This window comes from Mus caroli, chromosome 3, assembly GCF_900094665.2.
Source record: "Mus caroli chromosome 3, CAROLI_EIJ_v1.1, whole genome shotgun sequence".
NCBI lineage: Eukaryota > Metazoa > Chordata > Mammalia > Rodentia > Muridae > Mus > Mus caroli.
The window spans coordinates 134157436-134183791 of NC_034572.1; the positions used below are offsets into that span (position 1 = coordinate 134157436).

General features: G+C 36.2%; 1 pseudogene; it reads right to left on the reverse strand.

Moving 5' to 3' along the window:
- Positions 1 to 2798: 2798 nt before the first annotated feature.
- On the reverse strand, positions 2799 to 26146 carry LOC110291946 (annotated as a pseudogene).
- Positions 26147 to 26356: the final 210 nt, after the last annotated feature.

Consider the following 26356-nt stretch of genomic DNA (forward strand, 5'->3'; position numbering starts at 1 on the left):
GGAGGAGGAGGAGGGGAGGAAGGAAGGAAGGAAGGAAGGAAGGAAGGAAGGAAGGAAGGAAGGAAGGAAGGAAGGAAGGAAGGAAGGAGGGAAGAATTAATCGAGGATGTCACTAAGTAGAATAATTAATGTTAAGTGTACATATGAATACAACTTATTAAAAATCAAATCACAGAGGACCATAGAATATATATACTTGTGATTCCAAAGGAATTAAATATTAAGAAGCTAGCAGTTTCATAATTAAACTTGAGAGTGTAACTCTATAAATTAATGTCTTTCATAAGTTCCCACTGTCTTTTAATTTGACATCCTTCCTAAGTTGCCTTCAGAATATGTTCCCACATTTAAAAGTAAGTTTTGTCTCACAGATTATAAATAAATGATTGGGAGCATAATTTATTAAGCATACACCACCCTTAACAACTTGGATAACTTAATGAGAAATGTCCTCCATAGGCTGGGGTTTGAATACATTAGCTAGTACATGCTCATACGTAGCAAAATTCTAAAACAGGATGAAGATTAAAAGGAAGTTTTTGAATTATACATATAATATAAAATGTAAACTTTAACTAGGCAAAATAATACTTAATATTAGCTGTGGGTGTATACACTGGGCAAAAATGCCAGACATCATTAGAATTATAGAATTTTAATTATCACCAGAGAGAAAGAGAATATTAATAGGAAAGGACACTTTAAAAAAAAACTTTAAAAATATTGTTTAAAGACATCTGTGCATGGAGAGACTAGGTGGATAAAAGGACTTGTTGCCAGGCCTGACAACTCAGATCTCTAGAACCTGTTTTAAAGCCCCACACAGAAGCCCAAGTGTGTGTAAACCAAGCATGCTCATACAGGGAGGTAGGAGCAACTGCTGGGAAATGGCTGAATGCTTCTGGGCACCTAACCTGATGAAGGCAGGTATGAACAACAGGAGACTGTCTCAAGCAAGGTGCAAAGCAAGGACTAACAGTGAAATGACCTCAAGATATACATCATGGCATACATGAGCCCATTCTCCTCCTCTGTCTCTGAGCTTCTAAAGCTTTATCACCAGTTTTGCTTCACATATGCCTTTCTGTCTAGGAGCAATATTTCAACAAAAATTCTTTAATCATGACATGTAAAATTATTCTGTAGTAAGATGGTTTAAAGTAAATTTATTTGTCATTATTTGAAATGTTTCTATGGATATTATATATTTTATTGAATATTTTATTGTATTAAGAGGCACACAGAGCCTTCCAGCAATCTGAACTGTATGTTGAAATAATCAGGATAAGTTAAATGTTTAATGTAATAATTAAAGTCTTTAATATTTAAATTCAATTTCATGACAATTTCTTAAGTGAAATTATATAAGCAGGTTTTTAACAATTTTGCATAGATGCTCAACATTTATTTAAAATGGTTAATAAAATTATAAAGAAAAATTTTAGGGTTGGTTAACACATCCATATAATGTATATTTAGCCCGATGTATTTAATATGCTAATGATACACTTAAACTTAATATTTGTAACATTTTCTCAAAGTGAAGAGTGGGACATTTTAATGATACATTATATATTTTAAGTAAAGTTGTTTTATGCCCCACTTTGCTAAAACATGCAAAGTCCATTCAGAAGGAAGACTTACTGACCAGGTGGAAATGTTGACCGAGTAGAAAGCTGTCACTTTAAAGATAACTCTGGTAATACAGATGTAAACAGATTGCAGTTTCTTATACTGACACTCAGTTTTCCTGCTACAAATGTGAATATTGATTTGAAATATATGTTGTATTAAATAATACAAAAATGTATATATGCTCAAAAATCATAATTTTGTTAAATTTCTATAACAGCCAAGGACTTTCACTTTCGCTTTGACATCTTAACTAAATGTAATGCTATTGTCAACACGGTTCTGACTCCTGCTTTTGATTTGGGAAATGCTCTCAGCTTTTCCTGAAGCCATGCCTTCACTGTGAATTTATGGTCTCTAATTCTCTGGAATGAAAAGCAAATTAAATACCTTTTTTTTTCATAACTTGTCTCTGTCGTGGTGCATTATTACAGTAACAGAAAAATAACTAAGCCAGAAATTGGTAACAGGAAGCAGGCTTTTTGAATGAAGAAAGTGACCATGTGGGTTGTTGGTTGCCTTAAACTACTGATAAACAATGTATAAATGAATTATTCCTTTTTTGATATAAACATAAAAATAGAACAGATTTATTAACAGTAGAAAAACTACTTACAATAACACCGCACTAAAAATCACATAATAAACACAGCTAAAAGAGCATGAGAAACTTCTTGATACTATCGTCAAAAACTCTCCCAACCACACCTTAACATATACCCACATAAAGTATTCATTTCGTAAGCAGGAACAAATGATTTTTTTTTTCTGTCACTGAAATATATTTCCTGGTTTTCAGCTTGGATTATATATTACAGATAGACTTTAAATATTTTTAAAAAATTGTTACTAAAAAAAGCTGAGCATGGTGGCACATATCTTTAGTCCCAACATAAGAAGCAGAGACAGGTAGATGTCTCTGAAATCAATGCCAGCCAGACCTACAAAATAAGACCCAGCTTTTACAAAAAGAAAAACAACAGCAAAATCCCATATTCATTCCATATATAAATATATATTCTCGTCAAAAATAATTATGATATTTTAAAAAGATGATATATATTAAAATTATCTTATACAATGGTGAATACTTAGAAAGTTGTGGATTTTATCAACTCTGACCAGCTAACTTGTTTGCTTGAGCATGTTTTCAGTTCCCTTGGGAGTCACAAATGATTGTGATCCATTGGACCAGTGTACAGAGAGTTCTCTTTCTTTTTCCTCTTCTTCGGTGTCTCATCCTCAGAGCTGCCTCAGTACTGCTGCTGCTGCTGCTGCTGCTGCTGCTGCTGCTGCTGCTGCTGCTGCTGCTGCTGCTGCTGGAGTCTGAGTCCGAGGACAAGGATGAGGAGGAAGAGGAGGAGGAGGAGCTAGAGAGGCTTGCACCTGAGTCACTGTCTTCTGAAGAGGATGAGGCAGATGTCTCATTCTCTGATGAAGACTCGCAGGCTGAACTGTCACTTCTAGAGGTACTGGAAGTCGTTACACCCTTAGATCTCCTCTTCTCTGTCTTTCTCTCTATGTTGGTCTCTGATGCTTTGCTGCAATAATCTATTTTCTTTTTCTTCTAAAGCTTCCTTCAGCTCTGCTCTTCTCGAAGGCCCGTGTAGGTACTTTCTTTTCCCTTTGCAGTCATAAGTCCAATGTCCAAATTCCAATCATTTCTTTTTTTTTTTTATATTTTTATTACATATTTTCCTCAATTACATTTCCAATNCTATCCCAAAAGTCCCCCATAGCGCCCCCCACTTCCCTCCCACCCATTCCCATTCTTTTGGCCCTGGCATTCCCCTATATTGGGGCATATAAAGTTTGCAAGTCCAATGGGCCTCTCTTTCCATTGATGGCCGACTAGGTCTTACATGTTGCTTATTAGCTCCAGCTAGCGTCGGATCTACGAAACTCTCTGCATGGGAGTCACCATATTGGAGCAGCCCTTGTCTGCTGCAAGGGTTTTTTGGGAAACTCTGATGGGTGGGTGGGGCCACATGAGTTTATCCCAGCAGAGGCTACTGGTGGCCACTAGCTGGTTTGTCTTCTCTAATGTGACTGTTGTGTTCAGTATGAATGTGTAAAAGTACCACGTTTTCTGTATCCATTCCTCTGTTGAAGGACATCTGGGTTCTTTCAAGATTCTAGATAATATAAATAAAGCTGCTATGAACATAGTGGAGCATGTATCCTTGTTATATCTTAAAGAATATTTTGGATATATGCCCAGGAGTGGCAAAGCTGGGCTCTCAGTCAATACTATATCTAAGTTTCTGAGGAATAACCAGACTGATTTCCAGAATGGTTATAACATCCTGCAATCCCACCAACAGTGAAAGAGTGTTCCCCTTTCTCAGAATACTCGCCAACATCTGCTGTCACCTGAGTTGTTGATCTTAGCCATTCTGACTGGTATGAGATGGAACCTTAGGGTTGTCTTGATTTGCATTTCCCTGATAACTAAGGATGTTGAATATTTCTTTAGGTGTCTCTCAGCAATTCAATATTCCTCAGTTTAGAATTATTTGTTTAGGTATGTACCCCATTTTTAATAGGGTTATCTGCTTCTCTGGAGTACAACTTCCTGAGTTTTTTATATATTGCATATTAGCCCTCTATCTCATGCAGGGTTGCGAAAGTTCATTTTCCAATCTGTTGGTTGCCATTTTGTCCTATTGACAGTGTCCTTTGCCTTACAGTGTCCTTTACAATTCTATGAGGTCCTATTCGTCAATACTCTCCCACTATTATTGTGTGAGGTGCAATGTGTGCTTTGAAATTCAACAAAGTTTCTTTAATGAATGTGGGTGCCCTTGCATTTGAAGCATAGATGTTCAGAATTAAGAGTTCATCTTGGTAGATTTTACCTTTGATGAGTATAAATTGTCCCTCCTTAACTTTTTTGAGTACTTCTGGTTGAAAGTCGATTTTATTTGATATTAGAATGGCTACTTAAGGTTGTTTCTTAGGACCATTTGCTTGGAAAACTGTTTTCCAGCATTTTACTCTGAGTTACTGTCTGTCTTTGTCACTGAAGTATGTTTCCTGTATGCAGCAAAAAGTTGGTTCCTGTTTATGTAATGAGTCTGTTAGTCTATGTCTTTTTACTGGGGAATTGAGCCCATTGATATTAAGAGATATTAAGGGAAAGTTATTATTGCTTCCTATTATTTTTGTTGTTGGAGCTAGAGTTATGCTTGTGTATCTTCTTTTGGGCTTGTTGAAAGATTACTTTCTCGCATTTTCTAGGGTGTAGTTTCCCTCCTGGTGTTGGAGTTTTCCATCTATTATCCTTTGTAGGGCTGGATTTGTAGGAAAATAGTGTGTAAATTTCATGTTGTCACGGAATATCTTTGTTTCTCCATGTATGGCAATTGAAAGTTTTGCTGGGTCTAATGGTCTGGGCGGGCATTTGTGTTTTCTTAGGGTCTTTATGACATCTGCCCAGTGTCTTCTGACTTTTATATTCTCTGCTGACAAGTCTGTTGTAATTCTGATAGGTCTGCCTTTATATGTTACTTGAACTTTTTCCCCTACTGCATTAAATTGTTTTTCTTTGTTTTGTGCATTTGGCATTTCAATTACTATTTTACAGGAGGAATTTCTTTTCTCATCCAGTCTATTTGGAGTTCTGTAGGCTTCTTATATGTTTATGAGCATCTCTTCCTTTAGGTTAGGGAAGTTTTCTTCTATAATTTTGTTGAAGATATTTACTGGCCCTTTAATTTGGGAATCTTTGCTGTCTTCTATACCTGTTATCCTTAACATTTGTCTTCTCATTGTGTCCTGGATTTTCTGGATGTTTTGTGTTAGTAACATTCTGCTTTTTGAATTTTGCATTTTGAGTGTTGTGTCAATATTTTGCATGGTATCTTTTGCACCTGAGATTCTCTCTTCTATCTCTTGTATTATGTTCATGATGCTTGCATCTCTGACTCCAGATCTCTTTCCTAGGTTTTCTGTCTCCAGGGTTGTCTCCCTTTGTGATTTCTTTACTGTTTCTATTTCCATTTTTAGATCCTGAATGGTTTTGTTCAACTCGTTCACCTGTTTGTTTGTGTTTTCCTGTAATTCTTTAAGGTGATTTGTGTTTCTTCTTTAAGGGCTTCTACCTGTTTACCTGCATTCTCCTGTATTTATTTAAGGGATTTATTTATATCCTTAAAGTCCTCTATCAGCATCATGAGAAGTGGTTTTACATCTGAATCTTGCTTTCCTGTTGTGCTTATGTATTCAAGACTTGCTATGTTGGGAGAACTGTGTTCTGATGATGCCAAGTAACCTTGATTTCTGTTGCTTATGTTCTTGCACTTGCCTCTTGCCACCTGGTTATCGCTAGAGCTACCTGCTCTCTCTGTCTCTGACTGGAGCCTGTCCCTCCTGTGATCCTGGTTGTGTCAGAACCCCTGAGAGTCCAACTTCCTCTGTGATCCTATAATTATGGTATCCTGTGATCCTGAGATCCTGAGTGTGTCAGAGCTCCTGGGAGTCAAGCTGCTTCTGGAATCCTGAAATCCTCATTTGACCAAGCTCCTGAGATCCTGTGATCCTATAGTCCTTGGTGGGTTAGAGCACATGAAAGTAGAGCTTCTTCTGCAAGTTGTGGGACTGGGTGTGGAGCTAGCAGCCAAGGTCTGCTCAGGGTACCAGCTCAGACTGGAAGGCTGAATTATTCTTAATATAAATGTTAACAGTGAATTAATTAGGTGTCTGTATTTCTTTACCTTATGCTAGTCCCCAATGAGCACACAAAGAAACAATATTTATTTAAAATTAACATCAATAGTTGAGCTTCTAAATGATCTACCTATGGTAACCTGGCTACCTCTGAGATGAGACCTGCCCCCATGATACTTGCATGTTATTATTGATCCTGCTCTTTGCTCTTCAAGTGTGCTTCTATGATCTCTCTACAGACCCCTTCCTCATGTCTCCATTCTACAGCTTAAGGCTTAAGCAGCAAATAGAAGGTGAGACATATAAGAGGCAGAAAGAATTCTGGAAAAGTTTCAGGCATGGGAGAACTGCCAGAGAAAACTTGAGATGGATGCATGGTACCAAAGCACAGGTAACCTGTGGCATGGCAGAATTTATGTTTAAAAAAATGGGCTATATTTAGTTATGATCCTGTCAGAGAGGAGAGTAGCTATATGGCCAAGGTATTATATAAATACATTTTGAGTCTCAGTCTTATTTCTGGGAGCAATGGGACTTTTAAATTAAGAATAATTCATTTACAGCAATGTATATCATAAGTAAACTAAACATTTCAGAGATCCACAGTACCATTAGGTAAAACAAAATGCTGTGTTATAAAAATGTCATTTCATTCTCTCTTTGTAATAATTCATCAGTATCACATTTAGATACATACTCGGGAAATTATATTCTTAGCTCATAGAAAGGAGAACTCTTCGTCATTTATTGTCTTACATTATGGTACCTGAATGCAGATTCTCAGCTAGGGTATTTTGTGCAGAAGATTTATCTAGTAATTTATCTAGAAGTAACAAATCCATTATTTATTTATTTATTTATTTATTATTTTTTAGAAGACATGCCTACAGTGAGTCAGAGAACACCTTAGGAGTGTTGAGCCTATCTACCATGTTGATGACTGAAAAGCTACCAGATGGTCTGGCAGCAAGGTTCCAGGCTGGTAAAGAAATTGGGGAACAGAATTATATTCTTGCCCACTTGGAGGATCATCCCCTGCCTTTAGGGAGGTGAACAGTCAGGGATGTTGGAGGAGAATCAATTTATTTGAAAGAGCTTTTAATCTTTATCGACTGAAGACTTTTTGTGTTTTATCTTAAAAGCCATCTCAGCTTGATTGGGATTGGCTGCCCAGAAGGCTACTTTAAGAGTTTTGAATCTCTCTCAGGAATCTGTGTCAGAAATTGTCATGATTCATTAGCAAAACTTGATGTGGACATGGATGTGAGGATTCTCTTCACTTGCTGACTAAGATTGTTTCTGTGGAGACCGCGTCATACAGTCTGGAATTCTCTGGCTTATGTCACTCTTGAAAGATGTAAAGTCTCAACTGGCTTGCTCAACTATTGTGTCCTACCTCATCTGGACCTACAGACTGAAAATTAGCTCAAATAGACTCAAGGAAATTACTCACCATGGCTCAAGCAAAGTAACACAATGTCATATGCAGATTTCATTTTAACATATTTGCTAGAGAGTGGAGAGTAAACATTCTTATGAACATCCAAGTTGCTCAGGTGTTTTAAAATGGGTCTGAATTCTGAGAGTGCAATAATGGCATTTAGAGAAGAAATGTTTGCTTATCCTATTTCTAATGTGACATTTTATAGGACGTGGCTCGACTCAAGCTAGAGTGAATTGAACAAATGTCCTCAGATACTTGTACATTCATATTAGAAGTGTTGAATACATCCAACATTCCTATTTATTATGAGACTGTTAGCAGGAACACTTCTGGATATATTCCATTACCACAAACACCACTCTGGCTTTCTGTATCAGCTTCTTCACTTCCAATTTCCAAAAGACTGAAGATGATACTTTGAATACATGGTGTAATTCCAAAGCTATTATGTCCATTAACTTTTCTCTCTTTATCTAAATAAGTATTCCAAACAGCAAAAAGTTTAATGTATTTCATTCACATCTGCACATAATCTGAACGTACAGTGTGAAACACAATAAATAAATAGTTGATTCGTAAACTTGATGAGTCCACCACTAATACAATCTATTTTCCCAAATGACTCCATTACACTAATTATATTTATTCGAAGAATAAGTAAATATAAATGTTTGTGTAAACTATATGACTTCACTCAGCACTCCGTCATTTGGCAAAGTGATAATTGGTCTAGAAATCACTTGATTTTTTTACCTGATCTTAAGTAATGGTACAATGTGATTTAGGTTGAGGTTATGTTTCTGTGTTCTTTCTCCTTTACATCTCAGTAGACTGCATAATACCAAAACAAGAGTCTACAGTGATTGTATACTATTTAAACTTGAGATGAAGCATGAGAAGATAAGTTTGTCCTCTTCTTTTACATTATAGAACTATAGATAGCAGATTGTTCATCTGAGAGCCTAGAACTAGAGAAAATTGTTATATTAAACTTAAGCAACTCCACAGCCACTGCAATTACATGGTGAAATTGAATATAATAGTTTAAAAGTACTATAATTAAAGAAGTATTCGCATTGCCTTAGTGAAACCATTTAATAAATAAAGGCTTTGAGGAGAAAATTTTACTCCAAAGAAATTGACAACCAATTAGGGTGTACCTGATTCTCTTTCAACTCTCCCCCCTACACTCTCGAAAGTTAAAAGCTATGAATGAACTAAACTAAATTCTTTTCTTCACTCTTAAATGCCTAACACCATGCACAGTGACTATATAATAAAAGCAGAGTATTTAGTGTCCAGGGCTTCCACTGACTTAAGGAATATACTGCAGGGGACACTCCAGACTACTGACCCATGTTACCCAATGCTCTCAGTGACCTCAGTGTGCTTTGTGGATCTTGTGAGTAGTATGTGTGACCACACTCAAGCTTATAATCCAAAGGCTGACAGAAAATCTCACAGGCAAGTAATGGAAATGTGAATTAAATTGGAGAATCTGTAGTTGAATCTGTTTCCTTCCAATTGATCTATACCTCCTCCAACTTCTTCAGGAAGAAAAGAGTAAAGGTCTGAAATCTCGCATCAGTGGGATGTGAGTGTATGTGTGGGCCCTAATGACGATCATGATTGGATTTACATGATGGCACAGGCACATGTATCATATGAAGCAACATAAAGCATGCCTGTTTTCTAAGGAGAGAGAGATAAAGAAAAGGTGTGCCTTTGGGGAGCTGTGGAGAAGATCAGGGGGATTTGGGAGTGGTGTAACTATGATCAAACTATAATGCATACAAAAGTATTTTCAATATATCATGTATACATATATATATATATTATATTATATCATATATTATATATAATGATATATATAAATGTATATCATATGCTTTTTCTTTATTGACACCAAAGTGGGACACAGAAAAGAAGATACACTCTCATGAAATTCAATTTACTTACAAGAGAAGAATAGAGAAAATAGAAGGAATAGATAAATAAAATGCTAAACAATTGCAAAGCTGGTTTACATATGAGATAGTTGTCAACATAATTACAATGTATGCTTATCATGTCCTTTTTGCAACACTTCACAGTAAAGTAGAGGTGGCTTATATTCATCAATTCAAATCATTATTTTTATCAGCTAATGAAGAAACTGTAATACATGAAGGTTAAATATTTGCCATGGATGTCCAGGCAATATGTGCCATGGTCTAAAATGAACACAGACAATGTCTGCCAGGATGTATGTTGGATGTATGTGATAGACTAAACTACACATTCCTCTAAACTGAAAATCTGCCAAATATTGGTAGATTAAAGTTGTCTAGGTAAAGTTTACCGTAAAAAACAGAACAGAATGGGTTGCTAGGTACCTTACCACAAGATCTATAGCTATTTATTCTTAACTGGAGGTAGTACTTTCCTACAGAGGCCTCAACTTTTCCCACAGAAATCTCAACTAAGCTAGTACTCTGTCTATAGTAATGTGCTATTATTTATATGATTATATCTAACTCTATATCTATAGAACAATAGAATTACAGGTTAATGTGGATCAAAGTCCAGTCATTTTATAACTAGTTGTATAGAAGGTTCTTCTACATTTACCTAAAGAAAATATATAAAAATGTGTCTCATACATATACTATAGACTTAGACGTAGACATAGATGTAGACATAGACATAGACATAGACATAGACATAGACATAGACATAGACATAGACATAGACATAGACATAGACATATGTCAACTGAGCAGCTGAGGTAGACTGTAATGCTTGATAACCTGAGCCCAGGTACTTTGTCTTCATTGGTTTCTAGTCCTTTTGTTCTATAAACACACAAACTTTTAAAAGTAACACTATTAGAACATTATTTTCTTAACACATGCATGGAATATGTGGTATGCACAAATCAGCTAATGGTGATTCTCTGTTCTATATTAAGCAAGCTGAGGAAACGGGCCTGTCAGTTTTTATGTGTTTGGACCACATAACCAAACTGTAATATTCAACCCCATACCATGTCATAAGAAAGAAAGGTATGTAGTAATAAGTCATGAGGACCAGCTAGCCAAAAACTTTAATTGTCTTCTGCAGAGACATTCATGGCTCAGCCAAGTCTCTGAGCTATTCTCACGTAGAGGGATGGCCATTTGCACCCCCTCCCACCATTTTGTTGTTATTCTGGGCCTCTCTCTTCTTACACAACTTTCATATCACAAGCCAAGATTTTTCAGGAGGTCTCCTGTGAATGAAATAGAAAATCACTAAGTGTAGACATTTCTGTGTATATACTCCATTTATCCATGCTAATAATTTAAACAGAGAATCTATTCTGTACACATATAAAAATAAATTTGTTTATTTTATGTATATGAACATTTTCTTTGCACATATGAATATGCACAATGTGTGTTCCTTGTGTCTATGTGGTCCAGAAGAGAACCCCCCCCCAAAAAAAACTAGGGAGCATATTATTGTGACATATCATTTGGGTGTTGGAAACAAATCTGGATTTTTAGCAACAGCAGCAAGTGATGGTAACTGAAGAGCCATGCTTCAGCCCTATGTGCCTTATTATTAAGTAAAGCATGTTGAAAACATTTGATCACTAACACAGCATTTTGTAGCTGATGAGATCTACAGATGAGCATGATAAACATGAATAGACACTTGTATTGGGATTGCCAATATAAGTATAAATTAAAAATATGAGTTAATACATGGTCAGATATATTGTAAAATTTGACTAAGACCACCTGTTATGGTAAAGAAAAAAATTTGGTTTTTTTTTTCTCCTATATAGGAAACTAGGAACAATTCTGGTATTTTATCTCAATTTATGCAATAGTCAGTTATATTTGCAAAGCATTCATGTAAGCAATTTCATTCTTAAACCATATTATTCTTGCCTTAAAGTTATATGTGTGGATAATTATACAACAGTTCATTTATGCCTTCCTTAAAAAAATGAAATTAATTTCATATTAATGAAATTCTAAACTCTCTCGGACCCTAGACAAAGGCCAAGGGTCATTTTTTAACATGAGAAGTACATCTTAGAAAGTACTTTTTACATATTTCTACTCTATATATAAACAAACAAAGTTATCTTTATAAACTACAAGAGTCTACTGTGTGGAAATTGATGTGCAGGTTGTAAATATTCACTTTAGGAATCAGTCTGTGCATTTCAATGAAAGTGGCTTATCTCCTAAAGTTATTATTTAACTCATGTAATTATATTTTCACAGTGCTATTTCTTCTATGATATCTACAAGTTGAAAATTTTCAGCGCAACTTAATTTCTCTTTGAAATGAAACTTAATCTCAAGTAAGATAGTAGGGAGGCTGTAGAGAGACATCATAACAAACAAATAAAATAAATAAATAAACCAACCAGGGCACTTCCATTTCAAATACACACATAAACATTCATTGATGCCTAAGGAAGCTTCCTTTATGAAAATATTTGCTTTGATGTTTTCAAGTGGGAATAACGATTATACACAGCAGTGATCTTTGAGTTGTAGAGTAACTTCATTCAGAAGTTCTGTATCAGTCACACATAGTCATATCTGGACTGTATACTAAAAATACCAAAGTACTGTCTTCATAAAATAATAAATCCTCCATATGATATATCACAGTGCATCCAAAGGATTATAAGAAAAGGATAATATTTCTGAGTCTAAAATCTTTCTACATGCATGCACAGAGTATTTATTTATGGCATATTCACCATATTCCTCCCTATATGTCCTCTGAAGCACACCGACACCCTACCCATCCCAACTTCATATAAAATTTTTAATTATTATAAACCATAGTACAAGTGTTGTATGGATATGGCAAACATGCACTGGAGCAATGTCAAACTTCCAGGGACCACACCTCTCAAAGATAACTATGTCGTCTCATAGCCATCAAATGTCAATAGCTCCCCACCTAATGTTTAGGTCTGGGAGTCCATCTCTCTTTGTTGAATGTTGATAGCCTTGAACTTGTGCTGGCAATCACAGGTTCTGGAGTTCATGAGTGCTGTGGCTTGACAGTGCTTAGAAAACGCTGTTTGACCCAGGGCTCCCCTTCCTCTGGTGCTAATGATCTTTTATCTTTTTCATTGTGGGATGCAATGTAACGGTCTTGGACTTATCATGGTGAACATTACGCAGATGGTGTTCTCTGACTGTTGTAGACTTGGAGTTAACTATTGACCACTGCATTTCCAGTACAGTTTCATACTTTCATTTAGCAAATTAATAATGTGTTTATTCCTGTGGTCTGTGAGTTCCCCAATCATGGGCTTTTGGTCAGATTTAAAGTACCAAAAATATATAAGTATGTTTCTGTGAAATAGGCATCGATGTAAACTAGGAAGCTCTTGGTTATGCCCATAACATTCACATTCATATTTCACACATGAACATATATTGCCAGACAAAATTTAATTGCTCTCACAGAGTTCATAGCTGGGTATGAGCTTGGCTAGCTATTCTACCACAACCCACTATTTTTCACTTTCTGCTACTAGGAGAGCTAGTCATAATGGAGGCAGCTTCCAAGTCAGTACCAATGGTATTAAGTATATTAATTTATATCACTCCATAGGACAAAAGGATATTATAAGGACTTATTGTGACTCTAACATACTTTCTATAAAATATTTGTAAGTACGTGTAATTACAACATTATTTTTAATGTAGGCTATACACTATTCTTGTCCTTGTCATTGGACTCTGCATCGTAATATGTTGGGAAATAACAGACATAAAATTTCACTTGGTTTTTTTTATGGTTTAAATGTACAGAATGGCAAAGTTCATAATATTATTATGTAGGTGGATTTAGGATTGGCAAAACTAATTAAAGATGTTGAAAGTAAGTTTGAGGCTGTGTTAAAGATATTTGTGTTTAAAACCATAAATGAATGTATATATATAAATATATATGATAGATAGATAGATAGATAGATAGATAGATAGATAGATAGATAGATAGATAGATGCTACTTATATGTAATAATATAGTCATTAATTCTTCTGGTCAATTCTGAAGTACTTAAATGATACACAAGATATCATTTTCAGCAATACATTAAAACAAAGGAACATATTCTCATTGAATGGGTAGAATTTATTTGTCAAAAAACAAAAGGAACCCTACAGAATCAATTAACTATGGAGCCCATGGAGGCTCACAGAACTTGAACCACCAACCAAGGAACATGCATGGGCAACACCTAGACGCCCTACACATTTGTGACAGATGTGAAATTTGCCTTCATGTGGGTCCCCTAATAATTGGAGCAGAAACTGCCTCTAACATCACATGCCCTTCCCCTATCTGGAATACCTAGTTGGTCCTGAGTGAGAGAGGCTGCACTTAGACCTAAGGTGTCTGGATGTCCTAGGGTTATGTGGTACCCAAGGGGGCTTTCCCTTCTCTGAGGAAAAAGGGAGAGGAAATAATGGGGGAGATATTTTAAGCGCTGGACTGGTAAGAGAGAAAGGAGGGCCCCACTGATCAGGATGTAAAGTGAATGAATGTATAAATGAGTGAATAAATTAGTAAGTAAATAAACAAATAGAAATGTTAAATAACTTTTAAAACTGTAACTACTTATTAGATTCACTTTCATATATAAAAAGTCATTTAATATGTATCACTCACATCTATTTTGTACATGACCAAAATAAAGCAAACAACACAATGATTATGCAACTAATAAAGTGTTAGTTACAGTTGCAAAGACAAGGTAGTTTCCTAAGAAGATGGGTTTTAAAAGAATACGTTTACAAAAGCGCACTACATAAATTATCAAAGAGGAAAATTAGCATTTCCCATTAAATGATCTGATTATTTTAATATCAAATTATCTGACAATTCATATGATATAGCATCAGACTATGAGAGTCTGATAAATAAAATAGATTTGAATAAAGGTGGTGAAATCATGCCAGATAACTCTCAACTGTTCCTTCTTTCCTTATTAATCGTCTGAAAATGTAGGATGAGATAATAGTCTGCTAGGCAAGAAGCAGGACTAAAAGAAAAGAAAAATAAAATTCTCTGCTGCTATCTTTTACAAGATCATAGCAGAAATCCTTATAAGTATAACAGGTATAACATATTAAAGAAAACCAATTTCATGACCACTCATCTTGATGGAGTTTATTTTTAAAGCAATTCCTCTCCAAAAAGTCTGGCCCAATCATTATAGTAATTTGTGAAATGTGAAGCATCAAGAATCAGCTAGCCGTGAATTATTATTATCTTGTTGATTAGATAACCTGCTCTCACAATCCATTCTCACAATGAAAAGAAGCTTTTCATATATCATAAACATTTCATATAGATTAAGATTATCATAGCTATTAAGCCCTTCAACACCATTATGCAAATTCCTTTCCAAATATATCAATATTTCACAGAGCCATGGGCAATAAAAGATAGGAATGTTTTACCTCAAGGAAAGAATACAATGCATATATGTTTATTTATTTGTTTCTTTTGAGATAGATAAAAGTGAATTGTGCATGCCATTCTTCTTGTTTTATAGCAGAGTTTAGAACTTTAGTAAGTCTGCATTCTCCTGGGCAACAATGCTTACAATATTGCAAACTAAGTACATTCACAAGTCACAACTAATTACTTAAGTGAAACTACGTTTGTAAAAGCACAGGAGCCACTCTTTGTTTTTAACCATAAATTGTCCATGACTTCTAATATAAAATACATAGTAGACCTTTCATAGTTTTCACCAGAAATGACCAGATGTTCTGACAAATGTTTTACTCTTTTTAGGAATATGAAATGTGCTTTTCTCCAAACTGAAATGTCAGTGTGATATTATTCCCGTCTGATATTAGATGAGGACTATTTCTTAAAATTAACTCATGATATTTAGATACTATTGAGAGCATGCATTACTTCTTGAAGTATAAAATGTCCTTTCCATGAATTATCCATGCACATAGTTTTCTCAGACTTTTATAATATTCTCCTTGGGTTTCTTCACTATTCATGATAAGTTTATATGCAAATACATCCATGTATGTGTGTTTCCATTATAATGTATATTATTTTGTAATATGTCACCTTGATTCTATTTTGTTTCAAGGTAGAACCAATAATGTCACCACTTCTTCATGAGACTCTATTCTAGACATTTCCCTCTTCTCTCTTTAGTTGGATCTAATACAAATATTTGCTATATTATGCAATGTAGTTTGTTCTTCCTGGAGTTGGGATCTTTTACTCCCCTCTTAAACCTTTAACTTGGTCAAGGAAGAATAAAAACACTAGCAGCTTGAGAGCACAGCTGAGAGCTCTAGAACAAAAAGAAACAAATACACCCAAGAGGAGAAGACAGTAGGAAATAATCAAACTCAGAGCTGAAATCAACCAAGTAGAAACAAACAAACAAAAAAAACTATACAGATAATCAACAAAACCAGGAGCTGGTTCTTTGAGAAACATTAACAAGATACATAAACCCTTAGCTAGACTAACCATAGGGCACATAGAAAAAACTTTGACCCATAATTGTTCCTGTCTGAAAGAAATGCAGAGACTGAAATGGAAAAGAGCCTGAGGAAAAGAAGGTCCAGCAACAGGTCCAAAGTGGGATCCAGCTCAAGGGGATGTCCCAACGCCTGACACCATTACTGAGTCTATGGAGCACTCACAAAAGGGGGCCTATCATGACTGCCCTCCGAAAGACCCATCAAGCAGCTGAAAGAGTCAGATGCAGATATTTGCTCCCAACCAATGGACAGAAACTGCTGAATCTGGTGGTTGAATTAGGGAAAAGCTGGAAGAAGCTGAAGAGGAGGGCGACCCTGTAGGAGGGTCAGCAGTATCAATTAACCTGGACCCCTGAGATATCTCAAACACTGGACCACCAACCAGAGAGCATACACCATCTGATATGAGGCTCTCAACACATATATAGCAGAGGACTGCCAGGGCGGTGTTCAGTCAGAGAAGATGCACCTAACCCTCAAGAGACTGGAGGCTCCAGGGAGTTTAGAGGTCTGGTTGCATGGGAGTTAGGGGATGGGAACAACCTCATGAAGACAGGGAGTAAGTAGGGAGGGGGTATGGGATGTGGACCAGTCCAAAGGTGGACCAGAGAGGGAGATAAAAATAAATTCTGGAATGTAAATAAATAAATAAAAGATCAAATTTTTAAAAAGAAAAAAATCATTTTGGATTTTTATTTTATTTGTACTTCCTGTGGTGTAAGATAAGCTCCAAGCAATTTTTTATGTCTTCGATTACGTAAAAATTCTCTCTCAAGAGCAATAGACAGTCAAATCTATTTGCTTCTCAAGTATGCTAGATCATCCTGCACATTTTCACTTATTCCTCCTGTTAGTCAGACTTGAGGTTTACAGATAGAAATTGGCACCATGGAAGAGTTGGTGTTTTATAGGACACATACAGTCACCTCTGTCCTCCAAGTTCTTTAGTCTGGACCTTATTATCAGTGAGTTTCTGCCTTAGGTGACAAGATAGAGACCACCTTGTCTAGAGATACAAAAGTTTGTGGTAGAAAACAATGAAGTAAGTTATATCCTTGTCTAACAGTGAGTAAACTCTCACAAAGAACTAACTTCCAACAGAATTACTACATCTAATCCGTCATAAAGTTCTTACAGCCATGATTATACCAACTACTTAGAAGTGAGATGAGACCATATTGATTGGCTTCAAGTCATTAGATTGCCTACTTCAGGAAAAATTTGAAACTGAAATTATGTCAGAGCTGAACCTGTAAGACAGGAGATACTGTGGGTGCCATCGTCAGCTTTTCTAAATAAATGTGCACATTTCATTGCATACACGTGTAAAAACACAAGCCACATGAGGGGGAAATTAAAAGCAGGATGCAGCTAGATGGCCGCCAGGAAGGAATGCATATATTGTCTTCTCAAGGCATTAAACAATTGTAGCCCGCATTGCAGTATACTCTAGGGCACAATTAATTGACTATCTGATTCACTTTCATACCACAGAAGAAATAATTTACCATTAGCTCCCTGGAGCTCTGAAGGAGTTAATTTTCATCACATGGATGAGCGCTTTATTCCCAAAGAGAATCTAACTCTTTCTGCTTGAGCCTAGGAAGAAACTCAATTCAAGGAAATATTAAACCATTTGGAAGGAACATTAGACTGAATTAAACACTCTCTGTGCTCACCCATGTGATAAAATTAGCTCATTGTATTCTCTTAGTCTGTTTGCCAAAAGCACAAGAAACAAGAATATGTACTATTAATTTAATTGCACAGCTAACTAATAATATTTGTTAAGTACCTACTGTTTACATAGAACTATCCATGGAAAGAACAGAGCCATAATGAAATCAGACTATGTTACATGCAGAGAGTCTGGTATCTGACCACCAATCTTTGACATACTCTTACTGATAAATTAAAAGCAACAAAACCTTAAGTGTAGTAATTTCATTACAGATATGATAGACAGGCACACAATAAATATTGACTCAAATAACTACTGTGTTACCTATTATAAGCTTTACTCACTCAAACTTTAAAGGTGTAGTGACGCGTTAGCATACTGGCTTCTTTTATAACAGTAGACTCTGGAGAAAGGATGAAACTATGCAATTTCAGAACATTATAATTTTAACTTGTATCTACAATATAATATACTTGTTCATATAATATAACATAATATACTTGTACATTTAAATGATTAGATTATTGTACAACATTTCATTTCAACTTTGTATGTGTGTATATATGTGTATCTTCATAGATGTGAAAGATCTGTATTTCCTGATCATGGATGCACATGTGAGGTCAGAAGACAATATTTGCTTTCATTCTCAAGCATAAACACAGCAAACACACGTGTATACCATATCCCCACCTGCAGACACATTAACATAGAACTTGCCAAGTCACCTAAGTGAGTCCCCAAGATCCATTTCTCTCTGCCCACACACCAAAATTTTAAGTTCAGACAACTACTCCTCTAGTGTGTGTGTGTGTGTGTGTGTGTGTGTGTGTGTGTGTGTGTGTGTGTGTGTGTTGGGAGAAAGAGTCCTGACTGTTTGTTTTCTAATCCCCATGCTTTTAATGTAAGCATTTTGCCAACAGATCACCTCTACACTTTAGCTTTTAAAGAAAGGAATAATATAAAATATAAGATTTTAACAACGTTAGTATTGGCAAATATGTATGTACTAATATTATTTTCTTATTAGTAAGTGCATCTGTGACTTCACTCTAGAAAATTCAATACTATTTTAGAGATAATACTATTGACCTCACTATAATTTTATTAAATATAATCAAATGTTATTTTCATATGTGTATAGACAAATGGTATTTTTTTTTTTTGTCAAGTCAGCTACCTAAGATGTAAATAACTAATTAGGAAACAAGAGGTGGCAAATTCAGTGTAAGTACATTTTTTTTAAAATTTCTTTTTAGTTTATATCATTATAACAAAGTTTGTTAAATTAACTTTCCCCATTGGTGCGTGATTGGGAAACACTCCACACCTTGCCATAGCTGATACATTTAGATATTCCCGTAGATTGGCAGCAGCCCCATTGGCATTCTGCAGAGTAAAGCTGAGAGAGAATTTATGGAGATTGAAATGTGAGCTACATTGAGAGCATAATTCCAAGCAGATGATTTCAGTTAATTAAAACAAGCAGTACAGGTTCCATATAAATGGGTGCTGGTAATTTCCAGAAAGTATGAGCACAGCTACTGAACTATACATTTTATCACAGGCTAATCAACTGAGATAAAGTTCTGTAATTACTCTCAAGATTTCCAGAACAAATCGTTTTTTTTTTTTTTAAGAAAAAAAAAAAAAGAAAGAAAGAAAACTGATATTCTTTCACTCTGCACTGACACTCTGACAGAGGACCCCATTATATTTACTTAAGTCTTTCCTTCACTTTCTACTCGTTTCTCCTTCCATACTTACTATATACTCCAACAGAGAAAGGATGGGGAATATCTCCACTGACTTGAAGTAGTTACTGAAAAGAATAATGTTTTGAGTGAGTGGGAGCTGGGGATATATTTATGTGAGTTGAACAAAAGGATAGGCTGGTGTTTAATTTTGATACATGCAGGGAAAATAAACACTAATTTTCAATACTCAGTGGATAAGGAGAGTACTACAAATACATTTTGTGTATAGTGATCATTTTCTTATCCTTATACCTTGCTGCTTAGCTGAAAGATGAGACACCACAACAAAGACAGTTTTACAAGTTGCCCCACCTGCTCTGCAATGAAAGTTTGTCCAGATTGAAGCAGCTTCGTTTGTCTTCTGATTTAACAATTTTGTGAGAATTACTTAGGTCCAAAACAAACCAAAATAGTGTCAATAAAATGCCACTGGTTGTGTGTATTCTCACCTATGTAATTCTTATTGAACAGATTAAAATCATAATCACCATATTGATATTTAGCTGTAATCATAATAAAATCATTGAATGCACATGATCTGACGATGTGAATTCGTGGTAGGATCTCCAAGACCTCAGTGGTTGGTTAATGCACACAATAATAATGAAGGCACTAGGAAGCACTCATAGTTGGAAGGTATGTGGTTTCCTGTTTTAGGGTTTCTTTGGTTTATTTGTTTGTTTGTTTTTTAAGAAGATGTGATGCTGTTTCTTGAAAGGTTACTCTTATGCCCTAGTATCCATACAACAGTTCTGCCTAAAGGTGCTATAGTCAGTCTTCAAATTCAGTCACTGACATTAGTGGAGTATATGTGGTAACCTACATAATTCTTTACTTTCCAAAATCTAACAAGGAAGCCCTTGTGATAAAGTATGATAGAGTACTATAATTAAGATAGCAGCTAACAGAACATTAAATAATACACTTACCCATTATCAAATTCAGCAGTATATGATAGCAAAATTTTCTGTATGATTCTGAAATAAATATTAGAAAGCTTAACATTAATAATAAATAGTGATGCTGACCTCTGCTACTATGTAAGGATATGGCTGTTTATTGCTTAGTGTAAGCTTACTTAATTTTCCATAACTTAAATTTTAATATTAACTAATCCTGCACATGGCTTTTTTCTTCTTTGTATGATTTTTTTGTCAGTACTGGAGACTGAAACCAGCACTCTATGTCTGAAACATAATTTGTTATGACTTCATCTGTAAAAGTACAGAAACAAAAGTATAGAAAGTACCTTAGTATATTTGATATAGCTGTTATAAATTACTAATCAAAACCAACTAGGAGAATAAGGGTTTTACTTGTACTTAGGTTTTATAATCCATCATCTAGGGAGGCCAACGTAGAAACAAACTCAAGGTAGGGATCTGAGGCAGAACACGAGGGAGGAACATTCTTCACTGGCTTGCTTAGCTTACTCAGCTCTTTTTCCTATGCATCCCAACCTCAACTGCCTGGGACAGAACTACCAACAGAGGGATCAGCTGCTCCTCCATCAATTTTTGCAATTAAGAAAATGTTCCTCATACATGTCTCACAAACAATGTGATGGAGGCAAGACTTTGAAGTTTACCCTTCCCACGTGACACGAGTTTGTTTCAAGCTGACAAAAACTCAGCAGCAAAATTGACCCCATGTCAACCTGACACTCATCTACATCATCTTTAACCATAACTTGTCTTCCTGATTTGTCCCTAAGATTCATGTCAACATTGCAATATAAAAGACTGGGGAATCTTTAAAATTTTCAACACTTTCAATATCTACTTCTTTTTAAAATCCAGTCTTTTAACTGCATGTGCCTATAAAACCCAACATATATTATAAACATTTTTATTCCAAGAGGGAAGAAGCAGAACATAGTTACAGTCAGATAGAAACAAAGACAAATTTCACAAGTGAAAACATTTTAATTTCAGGCATCCTGGATTCAATCCCTGATCTTCAGATCTCAAAAGGATGGGAGAGGCTCCATGTGTACAATTCTGTCTTCTGCAGCAAACATTATCTCAAGTGAGTTCCATTCCATATCTGACTGTGTTGTTGGTGGTTATCTCAGGATCTCAGTATTCCCAATGTCCTGGGGGCTGATTCTGCAACTAAAGATACTTTTTTTTTTTTTAAACCGATGTCCTCCAGATTGGTCTTTAGGGAGTCTGAACCAGGCACATGCTTCCAATACTCAACTTCTCCCCAGGTCTCCATGCGCTTAAATCCAGTACCCAGTGGGGCAGTCTTACACATGATCTGCCAAGTTTTGCTGTCAGCTTGCTATAGAATTCTGACCACTCACTGGGCCACAATTTATATATGCTGACCTTTAAGAAACATTTTAATTCAGTGATGCTACTCTTTCATTAGTCATAGGTAATTTTTAGCTCTAGCTAACCAGCATCCACTGACCCAGGAAAACAAAGGTTTCACTTATACAGATTCTTGGTTGAAATATTTCATATGAACAGTCCCGACAGTGTCTTTAAGAGGCTCTGAAACTGTACTAGCCATACCCCCATCACCTGCATTTCTCACAGCACTCTTATCTTCCAAGCTCTTATACAATAGCCCATTTAGATCTGAGCACTAATGTGTTTTCTAGACCAAAGTTCAAAAGCCACCATAATAATCACAAATTCAAATTAGTGAGGACATCACAACCCTGCACAGTCCCTGTCCTGAATTAGTGTCTGTTCCTGCAGTAACCACCACCACCAAAAGCAACTCTGAAAGAAAAGGGTTCATTCTACTTTACATTTCTAGGAATTTTGTTCATTACTGGAAATATCAGGGCAGAAACCCAAGGCAGGAACCCAGAGTTAGCATCTGAAGAAAGACTCTTAGAGGGAAATTGACTACCGGCAGGCATGATTCATCTGAGTCACTCAGCTACTTTTGTTAATCAGCTCAGGCTCACCTTTCTAGGAATGGCAGAGTCTATAGTCAGCTGGGTCCTCCTATATCAATTAATAATTAATAAAATGCCACAAAGACATGCCCTCTGGCTACTCTGATGAAGGCAATTCTTCATCTGACATTTATTCTTCCCAGTTGATTATAGTTTGTGACAGTCCCTCAAAAACCTTTTAGTATAGAAAGGTTTTAAAGCACAGAAAGGCTATGCCCATTCCATGGCTAGTGTCTCCAACCTAAGTCTTAATTTACTCAAGGCTGACAATATGACTCAATTCAAATTAGCAATCATGATATTGATGAGCAAAATTTGTCCAACTATTATGAAATTCATTCTACAATCTACTGTTCAAGGGCATGATAGGATCTTTTCTACCATTCTTTCACCTTTTCTCTCAAGACAAAAATATTTCATTGACTCTGCCTATTTTAGAAAATGCTGATGGAACACAAAAAGATTAACATTATTAATTGTATTAATGCCAGTAACTTTGTTCTATAGACGCAGACATATGTCTGATCATCACCTGAACAGGTACATACTCATGGGCACAGTTCCATTTATGTTCAAGCTTGCTTTTATTAGTTTTCCCCCCAGTCGATTGAGTTGTTTTCCTTCATTACATGGGTTTATTTGCAAATCATGTACCATTCCAAATATTGGTACTTTATAATATTGTGAGGCACAGAATTTGTCAACATTGATGGATGCTCTGTTTTTTTGATAAAGCTTTAAATTTCATACAATGAAAACAGGAATGTTGGCTTTTTTGTTGTAACACTACAAAATTTGTTACAGGGTTTTCTTCTATATTCGCAACGTGAAAGCAAAATTAAGTTATTTAAGAAATGTAATTTGGGGGCCCTGTGTTCCATCCAATGGCTGACTCTGAGCATCCACTTCTGCCAGACACTGGCATAGCCTCACAAGAGACAGCTATATCAGGGTCCTTTCAGCAAAATCTTGCTGGCTTATGCAATAGTGTCTGCACAGGGCCCCAGTGGAGGAGCTAGAGAAAGTACACAAGGAGCTGAAGGAGTCTGCAACCCTATAGGTGGAACATCATTATGAACTAACCAGTATCATCAGAGCTTGGGTCTCTAGCTACATATGTAGCAGAAGATGGCCTAGTCAGCCATCATTGGGAAGAGGGGCCCCTTGGTCTTGCAAATTTTATATGCCCCAACAAGGGAACACCAGGCCCAAAAAGTAGGAGTGGGTGGTCAGGAGGGTATAGGGGACTTTCGGGATTACATTTGAAATGTAAATGAAGTAAATACCTAATAAAAAAATTGGCAAAAATGTATTTTGGTGAGCTAGTTATAAGTGTTAATTTTACATGAAAATACGGTTCAAAGTGTAGACACTGTGCCCCTTCTTAGAATTGGGAACAAAACACCCATGGAAAGAGTTACAGAGATAAAGTTTGGAGCTGTGACGAAAGGATGGACCATCTAAAGACTGCCATATCCAGGGATCCATCCCATAATCAGCTTCCAAACACTGACACCATTGCATACAGTAGCAAGATTTTGCTGAAAGGACCCAGATATAGCTGTCTCTTGTGAGACTATGCCGGGGCCTAGCAAACACAGAAGTGGATGCTCACAGTCAGCTATTGGATGGATCACAGGGCCCCCAATGGAGGAGCTAAAGAAAGTACCCAAGGAGCTAAAGGGATCTGCAACCCTATAGGTGGAACAACATTATGAACTAACCAGTATCCCCAGAGCTCTTGACTCTAGCTGCATATGTATTAAAAGATGGCCTAGTCGGCCATCAATGGAAAGAGAGGCCCATTGGTCTTGCAAACTTTATATGCTTCAGTACAGGGGAATGCCAGAACCAAGAAGTAGGTGTGGGTGGGTAGGGGAGTTGGGGGGGGGAGTGTATTGGGGACTTTTTGGATAGCATTGGAAATGTAAATGAGGAAAATACCTAATTAAAAAAAAAGAAAAGAAAATACGGTTCATGAATTTTGGCTCCATGGATAGCAGTTATAAACTCATCAGGTTAACTCATTCTGGAGCCAATACAATTTAAAAATCTGTAACAAAGGAGGAGTAGTGTCCCTTAATTTATATTATTTCTGATTATGTAATCAAGTACTAAGTATTAAAAGCTATGTTTGCTACACACGCACTGTAAGTATACTTTAATAGAAAAGAAATAATGATATTATGTAACCAGATGAGATTACTCATCGGGTACCACTGATTAATCAGTTGAGGTTAAGATTTACTACTAAGTAACCCTGACCCTTAATTTTATAACCCTGTAGCATTGGGTTCTGCACAATTTAAATGAGCCTTTACCTTGTTCTGCTCTACGTGGGACTCAGGAAAGGTAGAACTCTGGGTCAGTAACTCAGTCACAGTATCACGACGTTCATAAATCTGCAATCAAAAACGGATATATGACTCACAGAAACTGTGCTAGTATTTCGGAAACTGAGCTTTTAAAACAGCTAGACCCAGGCAGTGGTGATGCACACCTTTAATCCCAGCACTTGGGAGGCAGAGGCAGGCGGATTTCTGAGTTCGAGCCCAGCCTGGTCTACAAAGTGAGTTCCAGGACAGCCAGGGTTACACAGAGAAACCCTGTCTCTAAAAACCAAAAAAAAAAAAAAAAAGCTAATTTGGTAATCTGTACCTATAATCTTGTTAAAGTTGCAATAGTATTCACTGTACTGAAGTTAATGGTCTGTAAACCCAACAAGGACCATTTGAGTGATGAAGAGGATGAATATCTAATGAGCATCTTCAAAAATGAGTAGAGTCATAAATCTCATTTGGTGGGTAAAAGTCATCTAGAGGTTAATAACTAGTATTGCTAAAATATTAATTTAATGTGAAAAGAAAGAAAATAATGTATGGAATTAAATTGGAGTAAAGATATCTGTATGGGATTTTATGGTAAGGTAAATAAAGAGAATAGTAACATGATTAAAAACTTAAGATAAAGATAAAAGAACTGATGTTTTAGTGGAGATGAAGACATCAGAACATTTGAAGCTATCAAACACTACTAAATTTATGGTTATGAAAGATCGGGAGGCAGATTTGGTAGATCAAGCTTGAAGGTGACATAAACGAATACATGTTTTCTTAAATCACTCTGTCAATAAATATCACAAGAAATAAAAAATCTGGCAGACCAATTTCTCAAATCTTCAACCAACGCTTGCAAACGAAACCATGAATTAAAAGAACAAAACTTATAACTAAACAGAGTAGCGGAAGGATTTGTTTAGATGTGGCTTTGCTTAAGTATGAATAAAACATGCCCATAAGTCTTCTGCTACCCAGGCTTGTGTTGGGATTGGTGATTCTGAGAGCCAGCAGTGTGGCGGCTCCTTCTATCGTGGCTTTGAGGTTCTTAGAGAAAATATCCTCAGCACAGGAAGATTAGTTTCACAACTTCTAGCTCCTTGACAGGTGAACCAGAAATTTCTTGAAGCTGCTGGGCAGCATTTGCTTGGGTTACCTGGTTGCTCCCAAAACACATGCTGGATGTCAGTCAAGTCTGGGTTATGGGACCCTGTTGATTAGGACTCTGGGTTCTGACAGTTACTTAGTTTTGACTTATTAGTGTTGACTGATGCCATGGGAAGTTCTTTGTCCTCTTTTGACAATCTTGAGCTTCACCAGAGCCTGGAGTGCAGTCATAATGTCACAGTAAAGATGGCAGCGACTTGGCAGGGAGTGTTAAGGAAGA